We start from the raw sequence: 18,904 nt of genomic DNA on the forward strand, positions 1-18,904 counted from the left end.
CTTTCATGTTACCTCAGTGGTATAATATATAACAACCAATCATAGCGCAGCTTTCATGTTACCTCAGCAGTATAATATATAACAACCAATCACAGTGCAGCTTTCATGTTACCTCAGCGGTATAATATATAACAACCAATCACAGCGCAGATTTCATGTTACCTCAGCTGTATAATATATAACAACCAATCACAGTGCAGCTTTCATGTTACCTCAGTGGTATAATGTATACCAACTCCTGGGTGTGGTGATCTCCTGCTAGCCAATCCCCCGGGTCTTTGCTCACATATATACCCAGCACCTGTCAGTGTCTTTTTGGTGTTGGTCAAGCAGTCATGTATCCTTGTCAATTGCAGCTTGCTGTGTGTTTGGTGTCTTGTTGGTTCATGTCCGTTCTTACATTTATTTTCTGTCAATTTTATGTCAGTTTGTCCCTGCTTTGTCCTGCTGAGTTATTTGCCATTTTTGAGCTTGGGTGGGCCTTAGGGGGCTCTGGTACATATTGTCTTGCTAGTGTAGGGACCCACAAGACAAGGGGGAGCCTTGATCACGACTTGCGGTCTTAAGTATTTTGGCCAGTATACGAACCAATACCTCATACTTTTATAGCTTAACATCTGCTTATGTGTATAGGTATGCATGGCGAGTGTGTGTGGTCATTTGTCAGTCCCTATGTTATGTCTTTCCATCAGTCCAGTCTGCAGTATGCAGTTCTCTATCCAGTTGGTGTTTCCGTCAGCACGTCCAATCTGAAATCCACCTATAGGTCCCTGTGTTTGTGATATTCCCGTCTTTTTGGCATGTTCGTGTGGGCCCTGTGCTTATTTGCCCACATGTGTGTTGCAGCATGTATTTGCATGTATTTCTGTCACTTTGCATTAACCCCTTGAGTGGCACGCCTGGAAAATTTCCGGGGACGAGCTCCACTGCTCATAGCAACATAGCCCGGAAGATTTCCGGGCTATGTATCACTATGGGAGCTGCAGAGCACAATGCCACAAGCTGTGACAGTGTGCTCTGCCTGCACAGACCCACAGAGAGCAGTGCAAGGCCTTTGAAAAACCAGCAGAAGATATTGCCGACATGTCGGCAATGTCCTGCTTTGTTTACAAGTTGCCATAGAGACCATCGGCTTGTCAGAAGCAAGCCGATGGTCTCTGTGGCAGGGAGAGCTGGTTGTTAGCTGTCAGAGGACAGCTAGGTACTAGCTCTTACAGCAGAGATCAGAGAAAACCTCCGATCTCTGCTGTGTTAACCCTTTACATGCTGCAGTCTATGTGACTGCAGCATGTAAAGGGTTGTCACTGCAGCATGTAAAGGGCTGTCACCATCGGACCCCCGGAATGTGATCAGGGGTCCTGATGGGTCCCTGTGGAAGTCCCCTAAAGGGACAAAAAAAAAAAAGTAAAAAAATTATTTAAAAAAATTAAAAAAACACTTGTCTCCCTTTACTTTGTAAAAAATCAAAAATACAATCACACATGTGGTATCCGTGTGCGTCGTAATGACCCAGAGAAGGAAGTTAATACATTATTTAACCCCTTAATGACATGGACCCTTTTTTTCTTTTTTCCCCATTTCTTTTTTTCCTCCCCCATGTTTAAAAAATCACAACTTGCCCCGCAAAAACAAGCCCTTATATGGCCATGTAATGGAAAAAGGAAAAAGTTATGGCTCTTGAGACGCAACTGCAAAATTAGTTGAAATTCAATGATTAGACCATTTTAAAAAACCTGCCCTGGTGGGCACGACAGGGTGGTAGGAAACCTGCCACTCAAGGGGTTAAAGGTGTACTGCAAAATTTCTGGCTTGTGTCAATTAACCCTACAGAATGCTCCTTACAGGTGATATTGATAACTCATAAGGCACATTTACATGCAATGATTGTCATTTGAATTAACAAATTGACAACTTTTTTGCTTTCAAATGCTGAGTGTTTACACATAAAGATAATCATTTGAAATCCTCTCCATTTCCCTCATTAGCTATGTAAATACTGTATATGTTGTTTGCTCAGGCAGGCGTGTGTTTATGTGAGGAATTTCTGGCCATCAGGTTTTTAATTAGTGTGAAGAAAAGCCATTGTCTTTTGCCTCATGAGTAAACAAGTAGTGATTGTGTCTAGCATAGCAAACAATCACGCCTCCCCTCAAGTCATTTGAAAGACTAAATAATTGAACAAATGTCATTTAAACCAAATGAAAAATGAGCAAACTAACGACTATTTTTATGCAGGCTGAAAGTCAGCGATAAAGAACAAGTGAACGAATAGTGTGCGATGGCCGTTCGTTTACACGTAACAATTATCGCTCACTTTTGCTCGTTTGAATGAATTTTGAGAGGTAATTGTTGCGTGTAAATGGGCCTTTACTTTAAATTTGAGTTTCCCCAACTACAGTCCTCACCCCCCCCCCCCTTCCCCAACAGGTCAGGTTTTTAGAATTTCCAGAGTATTGCACAAGTGATGTATTTATTGTCTGTGCCTCAAAGATTGCCACATGTGTTCTCTCTATAAGATACCCTCAAATCCTGATTTGTTGGGGGGTCATGAGGACTGGAGTGGGGGATACACTGCTTTATAGTCCAAAGTATACATACACAATCTGCTTACTACTCAAGTGCCATGTATTGTCTGCAGTCCGGCTTGTATCTCCCCAGGCGCAAATCATTTTCGGCACACAGTAGATACAATGAGCATTGAAGATATCTGGCACATTGGGATATAAAGATCTATTCTTTGTTTTGCATCACTTAAAAGTTGGCCTAGCACAGCAGTGCCTGTATATGTATTTCAAGCCACTTAGGCTCTTGATCACAGCATGACATGCACTGCATTGGACAAACATGCCAAATATCGTCTATGCTGAAACATTATTTTAGATGCTGCTTCCATTGAACAACTATAAATATCTTGTAATCTTCAGATTAGAAAAATGAGAAATATGTTTTCAACAAAAGTGCTGAATAAAAGTGGACCATATAAATGTTTTTTCATAAGAGCTTACATGAAACATGCAAATAATACATAGCTAGTTTGAAGGCCAAATATGTAGCTGAATTAAATTTTGGGGGTTTATGAATGTAAGTCAAAATAATAATCCAGTAAGGACAAAGCACGATCCGATAATGTGAGCAAACAAATCATATGTCTTTCATCATTGTTCGATAAATAAAAGCATGATGAATGCGCTCTTGTCTAAGGAAATAATGTTTGCTTACGAATTTAAAGTAAATGAAAAGAAAGTTTGCACACTTAAAAACACTCGCTACATTGTTCTGGAACACTTCCTTTCCATACACATCAAGACGCATGACATGGACGTACTTACCTCTTAATCCTCTAAGGCTGTTCCACTCCTGTGTTAGGGCTCAGTTCAGGGTTTCCATTTTTGAAGGAGAGAAACGTAAATAAAATGGATCAGTTTTTTTTCCCCATTGATTTCATTGGGGTTAAAAAAAACCAACAAAAAACAGCAAGCGGACAGGCTTTCATTTACTTCCATACCATCAGGTTTTCATTTTTTTATATAGAAAAATAACACTGTAGACTGCGCTTTTTGTCTGTCCAAAAGAACGGAATCCTGATGACATGAAAGCTAACGGGAATCTTTCTGTTTTCTCTCCTTTTTTTTAAACCCCATTGAAATCAATGGGGAAAAAAAATGTATCAGTTTTTTTCAGTTTTATTTCAGTTTCTCTCTTCTAAAAACAGATCAGAGAGAGGGAAACCCTGAACTGAGCCCTTACACAGGAGTAGAACAGCCTTAGAGGATTAAGAGGTAAGTACGTCCATGTCATGTGTCTTAATTAGAGATGAGCGAGCACCAAAATGCTCGGGTGCTCACTACTCGAGATGAAATTTTTGCGATGCTCGAGGGTTCGTTTCAAGTAACGAACCCCATTGAAGTCAATGGGCGACTCGAGCATTTTTGTATATCGCCGATGCTCGCTAAGGTTTTCATTTGTGAAAATCTGGGCAATTCAAGAAAGTGATGGGAACGACACAGCAACGGATAGGGCAGGCGAGGGGCTACATGTTGGGCTGCATATCAAGTTCCCAGGTCCCACTATTAAGCCACAATAGCGGCAAGAGTGGGCCCCCCCCCCTCCCAACAATTTTTACTTCTAAAAAACCCTAATTAGCAAGGCATACCTTAGCTAAGCACCACACTACCTCCAACAAAGCACAATCACTGCCTGCATGACACTCCGCTGCCACTTCTCCTGGGTAACATGCTGCCCAACCCCCCCGCACGACCCAGTGTCCACAGCGCACACCAAAGTGTCCCTGCGCAGCCTTCAGCTGCCCTCATGCCACACGCTGGCCTCATAGCCACACCACCCTTATGTCTATTTAGAAGTGCGTCTGCCATGAGAAGGAACCGCAGGCACACACTGCAGAGGGTTGGCACGACCAGGCAGCGACCCTCTTTAAAAGGGGCGGGGCGATAGCCCATAATGCTGTACAGAAGCAATGAGAAATCCAATCCTGTGCCACCTCCATCAGGAGCTGCAAACGTGGGCATAGCAATGGGGAACCCATGTGCCACACACTATTCATTCTGTCAAGGTGTCTGCATGCCCCAGTCAGACCGGGGATTTTTATAAATAGTCACAGGCAGGTACAACTCCGCAATGGGAATTCCGTGTGCACCCACAGCATGGGTGGCTCCCTGGAACCCACCGGCGGTACATAAATATATCCCATTGCAGTGCCCATCACAGCTGAGGTAACGTCAGGTTTAATGCAGGTGGGCTTCGGCCCACACTGCATGCCCCAGTCAGACTGGGGTTCTTTAGAAGTGGACACATGGAGTTACAACTCCGTGTGGACCGACAGCATGGGTGGCTCCAGGAAGCCACCGGCGGTACATAAATATATCCCATTGCAGTGCCCAGCACAGCTGAGGTAACGTCAGCTTTAATGCAGGTGGGCTAAAAATTACTAGGATTACAATGTAGGCGAGGGCCCAAAAAAATTGGTGTACCAACAGTACAAATGTACTTCAGAAAAATTGGCCATGCCCAACCAAGAGGGCAGGTGAAACCCATTAATCGCTTTGGTTAATGTGGCTTAATTTGTAACTAGGCCTGTAGGCAGCCCAGTTAAAATAAAAATTGGTTCAGGTGCAAGTTTCAACGCTTTATTGAATTGAGAATTGAAATGTATAAACATTGTTTACAAAAGTTATATGACTGAGCCTTGTGGGCCTAAGAAAAATTGCCCGTTCTGCGTGATTACGTCAGGTTTCAGGAGGAGGAGCAGGAGGAGGAGGATGAATATAATACACAGATTGATGAAGCTAAAAGGTCCCCGTTTTTTATAGTGATAGAGAACAATGCTTCCATCCGCGGATGCAGCCTACGTATTGCTTAGGTATTGCTGCTGTCCGCTGGTGGAGAAGAGAACTCTGGGGAAATCCAGGCTTTGTTCATCTTTATGATTGTAAGCCTTTCGGCACTGTTGGTTGACAGACGGGTACGCTTATCCGTGATGATTCCCCCAGCCGCACTAAACACCCTCTCTGACAAGACGCTAGCCGCAGGACAAGCAAGCACCTACAGGGCATACAGCGTGAGTTCAGGCCACGTGTCCAGCTTCGACACCCAGTAGTTGTAGGGGGCAGAGGCGTCACGGAGGACGGTCGTGCGATCGGCTACGTACTCCCTCACCATCCTTTTACAGTGCTCCCGCCGACTCAGCCTTGACTGGGGAGCGGTGACACAGTCTTGCTGGGGAGCCATAAAGCTGTCAAAGGCCTTGGATAGTGTTCCCCTGCCTGTGCTGTACATGCTGCCTGATCTCCGCGCCTCCCCTGCTACCTGGCCCTCGGATGGGATAGTGCTGTCGGATGGGAATTTTACCATCAGTTTGTCCGCCAGGGTCCTGTGGTATAGCATCACTCTCGAACCCCTTTCCTCTTCGGGTATAAGAGTGGAATGGTTCTCCTTATACCGTGGGTCGAGCAGTGTGTACACCCAGTAATCCGTAGTGGCCAGAATGCGTGTATCGTGAGGGTCAAGAGAAACGCATCCTAACATGAAGTCAGCCATGTGTGCCAGGGTACCTGTACGCAAAACATGGCTGTCCTCACTCGGAAGATCACTTTCAGGATCCTCCTCCTCCTCCTCAGGCCATACGCGCTGAAAGGATGACAGGCAAGCAGCATGGGTACCCTCAGCAGTGGGCCAAGCTGTCTCTTCCCTCTCCCCCTCATGCTCCTCCCCCTCCTCCTCCTCCTCCTCCTCAACGCGCTGAGATATAGACATGAGGGTGCTCTGACTATCCAGCGACATACTGTCTTCCCCCGCCTCCGTTTCCAAGCGCAAAGCGTCTGCCTTTATGCTTTGCAGGGAACTTCTCAAGAGGCATAGCAGAGGAATGGTAATGCTAATGATTGCAGCATCGCCGCTCACCATCTGGGTAGACTCTTCAAAGTTTCCAAGGACCTGGCAGATGTCTGCCAACCAGGCCCACTCTTCTGTAAAGAATTGAGGAGGCTGACTCCCACTACGCCGCCCATGTTGGAGTTGGTATTCCACTATAGCTCTACGCTGCTCATAGAGCCTGGCCAACATGTGGAGCGTAGAGTTCCACCATGTGGGCACGTCGCACAGCAGTCGGTGCACTGGCAAATTAAACCGATGTTGCAGGGTGCGCAGGGTGGCAGCGTCCGCCTTGGACTTGCGGAAATGTGCGCTGAGGCGGCGCACCTTTCCGAGCAGGTCTGACAAGCGTGGGTAGCTTTTCAGAAAGCACTGAACCACCAAATTAAAGATGTGGGCCAGGCATAGCACGTGTGTGAGGCTGCCGAGCTGCAGAGCCGCCACCAGGTTACGGCCGTTGTCACACACGACCATGCCCGGTTGGAGGCTCAGCGGCGCAAGCCAGCGGTCGGTCTGCTCTGTCAGACCCTGCAGCAGTTCGTGGGCCGTGGGCCTTTTCTCTCCTAAGCTGAGTAGTTTCAGCACGGCCTGCTGACGCTTGGCCACCGCTGTGCTGCCACGCGACACCGACTGCTGGCGACGTGCTGCTGCTGACACATCTGCCTCCACTAAATTCACCCAATGTGCCGTCAGGGAGATATAGTGGCCCTGCCCGCCTGTGCTTGTCCACGTGTCCGTTGTTAAGTGGACCTTGGCAGTAACCGCGTTGGTGAGGGCGCGTACAATGTTGCGGGAGACATGGTCGTGCAGGGCGGGGACGGCACATCGGGAAAAGTAGTGGCGACTGGGAACCGAGTAGTGCAGGGCCGCTGCCGCCATCATGTTTTTGAAAGCCTCTGTTTCCACAAGCCTATACGCAGCATCTCCAGGCTGATCAATTTGGCTATGTGCACGTTTAACGCTTGAGCGTGCGGGTGCGTGGCTGCGTACTTGCGCTTGCGCTCAAACACTTGCGCTAGCGACGGCTGGACGTTGTGCTGACAGACATTGCTGGATGGGGCCGAGGACAGCGGAGGTGAGGGTGTGGGTGCAGGCCGGGAGACGGTAGTGCCTGTGTCAGGAGAGGGGGGTTGGATCTCAGTGGCAGGTTGGGGCACAGGGGGAGAGGCAGTGGTGCAAACCGGAGGCGGTGAACGGCCTTCGTCCCACCTTGTGGGGTGCTTGGCCATCATATGCCTGCGCATGCTGGTGGTGGTGAAGCTGGTGGTGGTGGCTCCACGGCTGATCTTGGCGCGACAAAGGTTGCACACCACAGTTCGTCGGTCGTCTGCACTCTCAGTGAAAAACTGCCAGACCTTTGAGCACCTCGGCCTCTGCAGGTGGCATGGCGCGAGGGGGCGCTTTGGGAAACAGTTGGTGGATTATTTGGTCTGGCCCTGCCTCTACCCCTGGCCACCGCACTGCCTCTTCCAACCTGCCCTGCTGCTGCACTTGCCTCCTCCTCTGAAGACCTGTCCTCAGTAGGCTTAGCAAACCAGGTGGGGTCAGTCACCTCATCGTCCTGCTGCTGTTCCTCCGAATCCTCTGTGCGCTCCTCCCTCGGACTTACTGCAATTACTACTACCTGAGTGATAGACAACTGTGTCTCATCGTCGTCGTCCTCCTCACCCATTGAAAGCTCTTGAGACAGTTGCCGGAAGTCCCCAGCCTCATCCCCCGGACCCCGGGAACTTTCCAAAGGTTGGGCATCGGTCACGACAAACTCCTCCGGTGGGAGAGGAACCATTGCTGCCCATTCTGGGCAGGGGCCTGAGAACAGTTCCTGGGAGTCTGCCTGCTCCTCAGAATGTGTCATTGTAATGGAGTGAGGAGGCTGGGAGGAAGGAGGAGCAGCAGCCAGAGGATTCAGAGTTGCAGCAGTGGACGGCGCAGAACTCTGGGTGGTCGATAGATTGCTGGATGCACTTTCTGCCATCCACGACAGGACCTGCTCACACTGCTCATTTTCTAATAAAGGTCTACCGCGTGGACCCATTAATTGTGAGATTAATCTTGGGACGCCAGAAACGTGCCTCTCTCCTAATCCCGCAGCAGTCGGCTGAGATACACCTGGATCAGGAGCTCGGCCTGTGCCCACACCCTGACTTGGGTGTCCGCGTCCTCGCCCACGTCAACGTCCTCTAGGCCTACCCCTACCCCTCAGCATGGTGTATTACCAGTAGTGCAGAAACAGAACGCTGTAATTAAATGTGCCGCTTATTGGCCTGTGGTTGGAGGCTGACTTCGCTTACGGAACGCACAGCAGAGCCAGGAAAGAATTTTGCGCAAGCCTGTAGTGAGACGTAAGTGTGTATGACTGAGCTAGTGGAATTCACAGCGCAGAAGCAGTCAAGTGTCCAAAGGCCACTAGTAGGCCTTAAGTATTTTGCTTCTATTTTTTTAAAGGCTGAGCTGAGACAGCAGACAGATACTGTAGGCAGCGTATATATGTATACTGTTTCCCTCTGGACGGGATGACGGCTGTGATGTAACGGGCAACGCAGAGCCAGGAAACAATTTTGTGCAAGCCTGCTGTAACACTTAGCTGCGTATTAATTAGGACTACTACTCCCAGCAGACACACAGTACACTGAAGACGGTCACAGGCAGCCCAAATATAGTATTTTTCCCAAATTTGTTTGAAAAAGCCCACTGCCTATATAGACAGTATATCTCTTTCACCTTTCCCACTGTCCCTGCCTCACCAGTACTGGCCCTATACTATGTAAAATTACTGCAGACTGTTTCCCTCTGGACGGGATGACGGCGGTGATGTAATGGGCAACGCAGAGCCAGGAAACAATTTTGCGCAAGCCTGCTGTAACACTTAGCTGCGTAATAATTAGGACTACTACCCCCAGCAGAGGCGCAGTACACTCAAGACGGTCACAGGCAGCCCAAAGATAGTATTTTTCCCAAATTTGTTTGAAAAAGCCCACTGCCTATTTAGACAGTATATCTCTTTCACCTTTCCCACTGTCCCTGCCTCACCAGTACTGGCCCTATACTATGTACAATGACTGCAGACTGAGGACACAATGCTCTGCACGCCCGATATACAAAAAAAAAAAAAGTGCAACACTGCTAAAAGCAGCCTCAACAGTACTGCACACGGTCAGATGTGGCCCTAAGAAGGACCGTTGGGGTTCTTGAAGCCTAATATTACACCTAACACTCTCCCTATAGCAGCAGTATCAGCAGCACTTTCCCTGATCTATGTCAGAATGCATCTGTGGCGAGCCGCGGGAGGGGCCGATTTATATACTCGGGTGACACCTGATCTCCCCAGCCACTCACTGCAGGGGGGTGGTATAGGGCTGGAACATCACAGGAGGAAGTTGTAATGCCTTCCCTGTCTTTCTATTGGCCAGAAAAGCGCGCAAATGTCTCAGAGATGAAAGTGAAAGTAACTCGAACATCGCGTGGTGCTCGTCTCGAGTATCGAGCATCTCGAACACCCTAATGCTCGAACGAGTACATTCGCTCATCTCTAGTCTTAATGTATGTACAAAGAAAGTGTTCCAGAACAATGTAGCAAGGGGTTTTACGTGTCTAAATTAGTAGCAGCCTAAGGCCGTTTTTACACGGCTGAGACAATTGCGTGCGATTTGTGCATTGTGAGACTCACAAATATAAACCTCATTATTTTGAATGAGGTCATAAATGAGTGACTTTTTTCCTGCATTGCGATCTGGAAACAGATCACAGCATGTCCTATCTTTGGGTGTGCCTTCACATCTTCCATTGTTTTCAATGGGGCGGTGGCAGCATCGCTTGTGCTAGGTGCAAGATTTCCCCATTGAAAACAATGGGAGACACTCTGCGAACTTCCCGTGTCTGACAGCCACGGCAGAGGATCGCTACTTTCCCAAAGTGATGCGAGGCGGTTTTCATATAAAAACGCCTTGCATCTGAGGGGAAATTGCATGTTGATGAGTGTGATATCAGGCCTTTATTGCCGGCCTGATATCGCACTCACCCATGTGAAGTTAGCCTAAGTGATGCACAGAGCTAGGATTTAAAGGGGTTGTCCCGCGGCAGCAAGTGGGTCTATACACTTCTGTATGGCCATAATAATGCACTTTGTAATGTACATTGTGCATTAATTATGAGCCATACAGAAGTTATAAAAAGTTTTATACTTACCTGCTCCGTTGCTGGCGTCCTCGTTCCCATGGAGCCGACTAATTTTCGCCCTCCGATGGCCAAATTAGCCGCGCTTGCGCAGTCCGGGTCTTCTGCAGTCTTCTATGGGGCCGCTCGTGTAGAATGCCGGCTCCGTGTAGCTCCGCCCCGTCACGTGCCGATTCCAGCCAATCAGGAGGCTGGAATCGGCAATGGACCGCACAGAAGCCCTGCGGTCCACGGAGACAGAGGATCCCGGCGGCCATCTTCAGCAGGTAAGTATGAAGACGCCGGACCGCCGGGATTCAGGTAAGCGCTGTGCGGGTTGTTTTTTTAACCCCTGCATCGGGGTTGTCTCGCGCCGAACGGGGGGGGGGTTAAAAAAAACAAAAAACGTTTCGGCGCGGGACAACCCCTTTAAGTCTTTTTCTTCCCAACTCAAAGGTGTGGATTTAGTTGCTAATGACACATGACTATCTATTTGAAATTATGAAATTCAAAAGAAAATGTGAAAGTTCAGTTTCTTATGTAAAACTTAACTGGAAGCCTTTTATAATCAGCTACCGGTCTTTAACCGTCACTCATGCTGCACTCTTTGAAGTTGAAGTGTTAAATAGGCTTTTTGCTGCAATTATTTATGTTATGTTATGTTATATTGGTATGATGGGCAATGTGACTGGCACTGTAATGAAAATACTCTGAGTGGCTCAGTAAAAGGCAGTGTGATTAGTTCTATTATGAAGGTAGCTTGGTTGGCATTGTTCTTTAGACATTGCATTATCCATGGTAAGTACGCTGAATTTATTATGCATTCACCCACTTCCATTCTACGTCTTGTACTGATGTGGATTAGGTATGAGAAATAACAAGACTTCCAACCCTGACATCAAGCTGATGGTATCAGTAATGATAATAGGAGCAGCACAGCATCAATAGGCGTAGTGTCAGAATGTGCTGTCCGCTCAATTTTTGAAACAGTTTTGGATTTAAACCTTGTAGATATTTGATTAGTTTGGACTTGTATGCTACAAGGTACAAGAACCACAAAGGGACACCTACAGGCTTATAAAAACATTTGCCTCCATATCTCCTACAAGTATATATCTGTCATACTGAATGATTCCTAATTTGTAAACATGTTGCGGTAAAATACTAACAGATATGGCCACTAGAGGGCTCTCTAACAATGTTTCGGTACAGAGGGGATGCAGCAATCAGGAGGCACTTGACAGACTTTTGTAAAAAGAATGGGTGCCACTCACAGGCTGCTATTGAGCCAGGGCTGGGGAGCAGTCTAAATGTGCTTTTATCGGAATGATTATCGTTAAAAAAATCGTTCAAATGAGCGTGAATTATAATTTTTCAGTCTAAACGCAGCTAACAACTGAATGACAAATGATAATTATTCACTTTTCCCTTATCGTTCATTTTCTGCAGGCCTAAAAACCATCGTTGGCTCATTCACTTATTGTTCGGTTTAAACAGCGCTCATTTAGTCATTGTCATTCACTTATACAGCGAACGTGAAATACTGAATGATTCTGAATGATTTTTGTTTGAACGAGCCAACTTCTGGGGTTAAGAGACAGAAGAGTGACACCTTTGTACTGCAGACCAAGAGTGGGTAAACGGACCGTGTTCATGATGTATAATCAGTTCTAAACATGGGGCCGAATAGAGAGGGCCAATGTTCATGTATGGTGAGTGACCACATGGTCACGGTTTATTTTGTGTACCAATTATTGTACAATGTGAACTGCTGTGAACCGTTGCTGAGATTAATAAAACTGGCAAGCATCAGACTTTAATGAAGTTCCTGGTGTAAAGTGTGTTCCTGAGAGTGACGCCAATCATCTTGAGAACATGGCACTCCTGAGTGGAGACTATTTTCCTGGTGTCACAGTGTATTAAAAAAACCGTAATGCATTACTTCATTTATTTAAAGATAACTGTTAATCAACACCCAGTTTTCAGCTTAGAGGCTTAAAAAATATAGGAGGATAAGTGGTGCCTCTAGGTCATGCCTTTGTCTCTGGTGTCTTTGTCGTTTTTCAACTGTTTGAGACTGAATTTATTGGGATATTGTCACTGGCCCTGCTGTGAAAGAACTATGGCACTTTGCCCAGGAATAAACATTGCACCTCACATTAAAAGGGCTATTCTCATCTTGAACATTCATTGAATATCCACGGAACTTTTGAATGTACTTTAGGATAAATGTCTCAGGACTGTTGGCAGGGACAGGTTCTAGCACTACTGACAAATAGCAATGTCTGTGACATAGTTATTAAAATATTGCACAGCTCATGAGAAATGATTCTAGTGCTTAGATGTCTACACACAAATTCACACTTAAATACAACCGTGTGGCACAAAGCCCCACTCTGTACCATTGCACAAGAATTTTTTAATCCTAGGAACAGGTCTAAGAAATGCTGTATAACAGGTGTAGGTCTAAAGCCCCATTTAGATGGGATGATTGTCGGGCAAACGATGCCTGACACTTGTCCCCGCATGTACTAGCTCCTAAGCTGGGAGCTAGTATTGCTGGCTCTCAGCGGGGCGGCTGGAGTAGATTTCTCTCCTCGCTCTCGCCCGCCCCTCTCTATTCACTTAACACAGTGGTCAGTCACTACTGAATGGCTATTAACACAATGATCATCATTCAGAATTTTAAGCTGCATAAAAAACCTGAACAATGACCATTCAGTGTAAATAGTAAATAGCTGCCGTTCAGTAATGAACTGCCGCTGTGTTAAGTGAATGGAGACGGGTGAGGGAGAGCAGAAAGAGAAATATCCTCCAGCCGCCCCTCTGTGAAGCAACAATACTCGCTCCTGTGCAACAAGTGTCTGGCATTGTTTGCCAGACAGTCATCCCGTCTAAATGGGGCTTAAGAAATGCTGTATAACTAGGGTGCACAACCTTTTTTCATCCGAAAGCCACATTGTCTGTGTTACAGTACTAGTAGTGTGCTCAGGTACGCACGGCGCGGGACTCCCTGACCCTCACCCACGCCAATGTCCCTTCCTGGAGGTAGCCCCAAAGGTGGACAGGTCCAGGGCGCCAACACTGACCCTACTCTGCCTAGTGGCAGGACAGGAAAGGAACCGCCGTACCTATGCAGGAGACAACTTTCTAGTACCGTCAGGCTAGGCCAATAGCAAAAACCAACACGACAGGAAAACCACAGAACACAGCAGCAGAGCTGGATTGAGACAAGGCAACTTTCACTGGAGCAGGACCAAAGTCAGACACACAGGGGACGGAACCATAGTACCGGAGCCAAACACACAGCAGGTCTGAGCAGGAGGACTGCTCAGGGATGACTGGAAAATAATCGTCAACTCCCAGGCAGCAGGAGCTAGACCTTATAGGGAGGCGGGAGAAGCTGGTTGGCTGCCAGACAAGTCAATCACCAGCTCTCAGACACTAGCAGGAAAATTAACCTAGACTAGAAGGCACAGGAGCTATTAACCCTGGCAAGTCTGGATAGAACTTACAGAAATCAGGTGTGCTGGAAAATATTTAACCATGTGCTGACAGACGTAACAGTCTGATTGTACCACTCCAGGTCTGGCATGAAATGGAAATAGGTATTCCTAGCTGAAAAATATCTAGCATATCTGTACGAGTGTAAACTGCAAGTTACATACTTGTCCCTTATGAAATAAAAATTAGTTGTGTTCTGCTTTGTAAACATTGTATTGTGTCTTTATAATTGAGATGGGATGTTGATAATGATTACTACTGTACTGTAGAGTGATTGCCAAATACCCACAGAACCACCCCTTGGCACATTGTCTAGATTGTAGTAGTAACATCCCGCAAAAGGAAGAGGTGTCAATTACAAGGGGACATTACTTGGTACCCTGAGCTGAAGAGAAAGGCCAAAGGGGTGAGCGGAAGAGAAAGGCCAAAGGGGTGAGAGGAGGAGAAAGGCCAAAGGGGTGAGAGGAAGAGAAAGGCCAAAGGGGTGAGAGGAAGAGAAAGGCCAAAGGGGTGAACAGAAGACAAAAGCCAAAGGGGTGAGCAGAAGACAAAGGCCAAAGGGGGGAGCAGAAGAGAAGGCCAAAAGGAGTAAGTGAAAGAGAAAGGCCAAAGGAGTGAGGGTAAGAGGAGCCATGAAGCTGCCATGTGAGGATGGTGTATGAAATAGGGATCGGTTGAGTCCTGGAGCTGGAAGCCCTCAGAGGGGTCACTAGGAGATCCACAGAGGCTGGTGAATCACAGAGACTGTGTAAGGGAGACAGTGGCTACTTATTGTCGGAAGTATTGTTTAACCCCCAGGAAGTTCACTTTACAGTGATATATAGCATATATTAAATATTTCACCTGTTGAATTCAGATGGTCAAGACAGTAAATCACATATCTTCTTGCAAAACTGGCAATTAACTAGGAGAAATGCATCTGGGCAAGGAAAATGAAGAAAGCACATGCAGAATGAGGAGAATTGGGCTAAGCAGCAGCACATGTGAAAAAGATTTGGATATACTAAAAGATCATAGACTGAACATGAGTCAACAATGTGATGCAGCAGCCAAAAAGGCAAACACAATTCTGTATTAAAAGATGCATAGAGTCTAGATCACATGAGGTAATTATCCCCCTCTACTCTTACTTAGTAAGACCTCATTTGAAATACTGTGTCCAGTTCTGGGCTTTAAAAAAGACATAGACAAACTGGAGTAAGTTCAGAGAAGAGTTACCAAGATGGTGAGCTGTCTGCAAATCATGTCCTACGAGGAATGGTTAAAGGATCTGGGAATGTTTAGCTTGCAAAAAAGAAGGCTGAGAGGAGACTTAACAGCAGTCTACAGATATCTGAAGGGTTGTCACAGTGCAGAGGGATCAGCCCTATTCAGACAGGTCCCTTCCATGAGTTTGGTTATATAGGGACAGTGTTTCCCATATTTTGGTTCTATTTCTTGTTTTGTCATTTGTTCTATTGCATTTGTGGGAGATCTGTGGGTAACAGATCCAGCGTGTCCAGGTTGGACGCGACACATTATCTCCCGTTTTCTTTTCAATCTCTATGCAAAAGTGATAATGAGGCAGCTGGACTTAAATGATCAGGGTATTGAGTTGAAAATAGGTGGAAGAACCATCACTAATCTAAGATACACAGATGATACGACCATGGTAGCTGAAACAGTGAAGCAACTGAAGACACTAATCCTGAATCTAAAAGAAGAAAGTGAGAAGATGGGACTTCTCCTAAACATCAAGAAGACGAAGATCATGACTACTGCCAACAAGGAAGTCCACATAAAGGTCAACCACGAGAAAATTGAAGTGGTTAATAGTTTTGTGTTCTTTGGGTCTCTCGTCAATTATAGTGGCAGCTTGACAAGTGAGATAAAGCATCTACTAGCACTGGGGCGTATGGCCATGGTGAGCATGGACCCACTATGGAAGTGCAAGGATGTCTCAGTCACCATCAAACGAAGGTTAATCACAACCATCATCTTCCCGATTGCAACATATGGTTGTGAGATGTGGACAGTGAGGATAGCAGTCAGAAGAAAAATTGACGCTTTGAAGCTGTGGTGTTGGAGAAAACTTCTATGAATCCTCTGGACAGCTAGGGTCAACAACAAAGCGGTCCTGAACCGTATCAACCCAGAGATGTCCCTCTAAGGCAAGATCCCGAGACAGAGACTGACTTACTTTGAAATTATGATGAAGGCAAATTCGCTGGAAAGAGATGCTACTTGGAATAGTCAGTGGTAAAAGGAAACAGGGAAGACAAAAATCACATTGGCTGAACACCAACAAGAAGGACACAGGAAAATACATAAATTTCAAGCAATTGAAAGCAGCCATAGAGAATAGAGAAACGTAGAGTAGACTAGCCTACTGAGTATCCAAGAGTAGAAAACGACTGAATGGATAGAATTGGAAAAAGGTTGGCTGCTGGCCCATTCAAATGTTTGCTAAGGGGTCTAGTATCACGTTCTAGTAATGGTCTCCTTACTATAGGATATCCTGAAAGCATGACCTGTTGGGGTGCCTTGAGGACCGGAGTTGGGAAACACTGCCCTACATGAATCAGACCCCAGACCTCAGACCAGTTACCTACAATAAATGTGCTCGAATTAAACATGGCCACTACATGAAATTGTGATTACAGGAGTGCATTTATGAGTCTTGCACCTGCAATCTTACACAGCAAGGACGAGAAGATTGCAGAAGTGAGAATCGTAAATGCACTCTTATCACAATGTCACACAGTGGCCATGTTTAATTGGAACACTTTCATTACGGTAACCTTTAATTATGCCTCTGTGGTTCATATTAAAAGAATATAGCTTTAATTATGGGAAGGCTGGAATAAGAAAAGGACAGACTTTGCTAGCTATCTAGATCAGTATACCTATATCAGTTTAAAGGTGCTATTACAGTTTGCTGCCAAGCTGCGGTAACCGCACATAGTTTACTGCTAATTGCCGTACTTCATCTGTTTCTGTCATTAAACCATGGCAAGTGCAGGTGAAGAATGACAGTTAGCAGTAAACTGCATGCGGTTACCACGGTTTGGCCGCAATGTGTGATAGCTCCCTAAGGAGGCTTTCACATGTAATGGAATATTCTGCAAGATGCTGTAAAATATTCCACTGTCAAAATCCACATTTCTAAATGCAGATTTTGACACTGAATTGTCGGCAAAATTATGCCATTTTTAAATCTGCATCAAAACCTGCATGTTAGACATGTAGATTTTGGTGTGAATTTTTCTGCATGGTGGAATATTCCGCAGTATCTTGTGGAATATTCATTTACATATGAAAAAATCCTAAAGCCCCTTTAACATGGTAGGACTGTCAGGCACTTCACTGCTGAACTGTTATCCCAGCAATGATCGCTCCCGTGCTTTTACACAGGAGCAATCATCGCTCAGTAAATGGAGGCGGAGCGAGCCAGAGATCGTTCCGATTGGCTTGCCTCCATTCACAGTAAACAGACTGTTATTCAGTATGCAGTAGCAGACTAATGATTTTATGGTCTGCATGAAAGATCCAATCAGTGATTTATCGCTGATTGTTCTTTCACTGCATGTGTTTACACTGCAAAATTATTGTGCAAACCATTTAGCATGTGTCCACGTAAGGTTTTCAATAAAGAACCAGTCAAGAAACAATATCAAAGAGCAAGAAAACAAAAAGAAGTTCTTGTCTGACATTGTTTCTTGGCTGGTTCTTTATTAAAAACCTTAGGTGGACACATGCTGTGGTAATACCTACCGCTCCATCTAACAAGCAATTTGCATGATAATTTTGCAGTGTAAAAGGGTCTTAACCCTTTCCAATCTACTGACCTCTGAAGACATTATGATTTAAGGCTGTACAGCTCCAATGTTGGAAGACATCCGTTGGGTTTCTCTTACTGTATATTGCCAGCCTCTCTGCTGTCGGAGCCTATCCAACGCGTCGCCTCATGCAGTACTGGCTTTAGCCAGCATATAGCGCCGTTGTATAACGGCAGAAAAAGAGTAAGCCCTCCAGGAAAACCAGGATACAAATTGGATTGGAAAGGGTTAATTGTGAGTTAGGAAAAACAGTCTCATCTGTGCTTAGAATCTGTCTCCTTGGCTCCATCCGGTCAGACAGAGGGGAACAAAACACTGATATTTGTATAATGAATCTTCAATTGTGGAATAATTCAGTTATAGCAACATTCCCGAGTGCAAAGTTGTTTATTCATCTTTAAAGATCTGGAATGTAATTTTCTCACAGCTTCCCATATCTCTTCCACTGCAATCCCTGCCCACCGCAGAATATGTCCTGATCCTGGATAGCATTAGAACCCAGTGTGCAGTAGGCTGCATCTGTAGCGAAAAGGGTCCAAAGAGTGGTGAGTTATTGCAGCTGTGTTTGCGCTTCCTGGGCCCAATCTTAGTTCTGGGACCCATGGTGAATTAACCAGTTCCCAGCTGGGTTAGTGGCAGATCAAATGCTGCCCATAATTTACCAGATGTTATCAGATTAGATGCTGGGCCTTTGGGTGGCCATGGGCACACTGGGAGCTTTGGGTTCTGGGCAGCTGCCCAAACTTCCCAGATTATAGCCTACAATTGTTCACTAAAGCCCCATTTACACACAACAATTATCATTTGAGCGAAAGAACAACTGAACGAATAACGTTTTTGTTTTTTTTTACATAGAAATGCATAGCATTTAAATGTGCAGATAATCCTCTGCATTTCCCTCATTAGCTAAAGTAAACAGTGTTTATTGTTTGCTCGGGGGGGCATGTGTTTATGCGAGTAATTTCTTGATGGCAGTTTTTTAATTAGTGTGAAGAAAACCCATTGTCTTCCGAGTAGTCACTGTGTTTATGCAAGGTAAACAG

Source organism: Eleutherodactylus coqui, chromosome 2 (genome assembly GCF_035609145.1).
Source record: "Eleutherodactylus coqui strain aEleCoq1 chromosome 2, aEleCoq1.hap1, whole genome shotgun sequence".
In the NCBI taxonomy this organism is placed as follows: domain Eukaryota; kingdom Metazoa; phylum Chordata; class Amphibia; order Anura; family Eleutherodactylidae; genus Eleutherodactylus; species Eleutherodactylus coqui.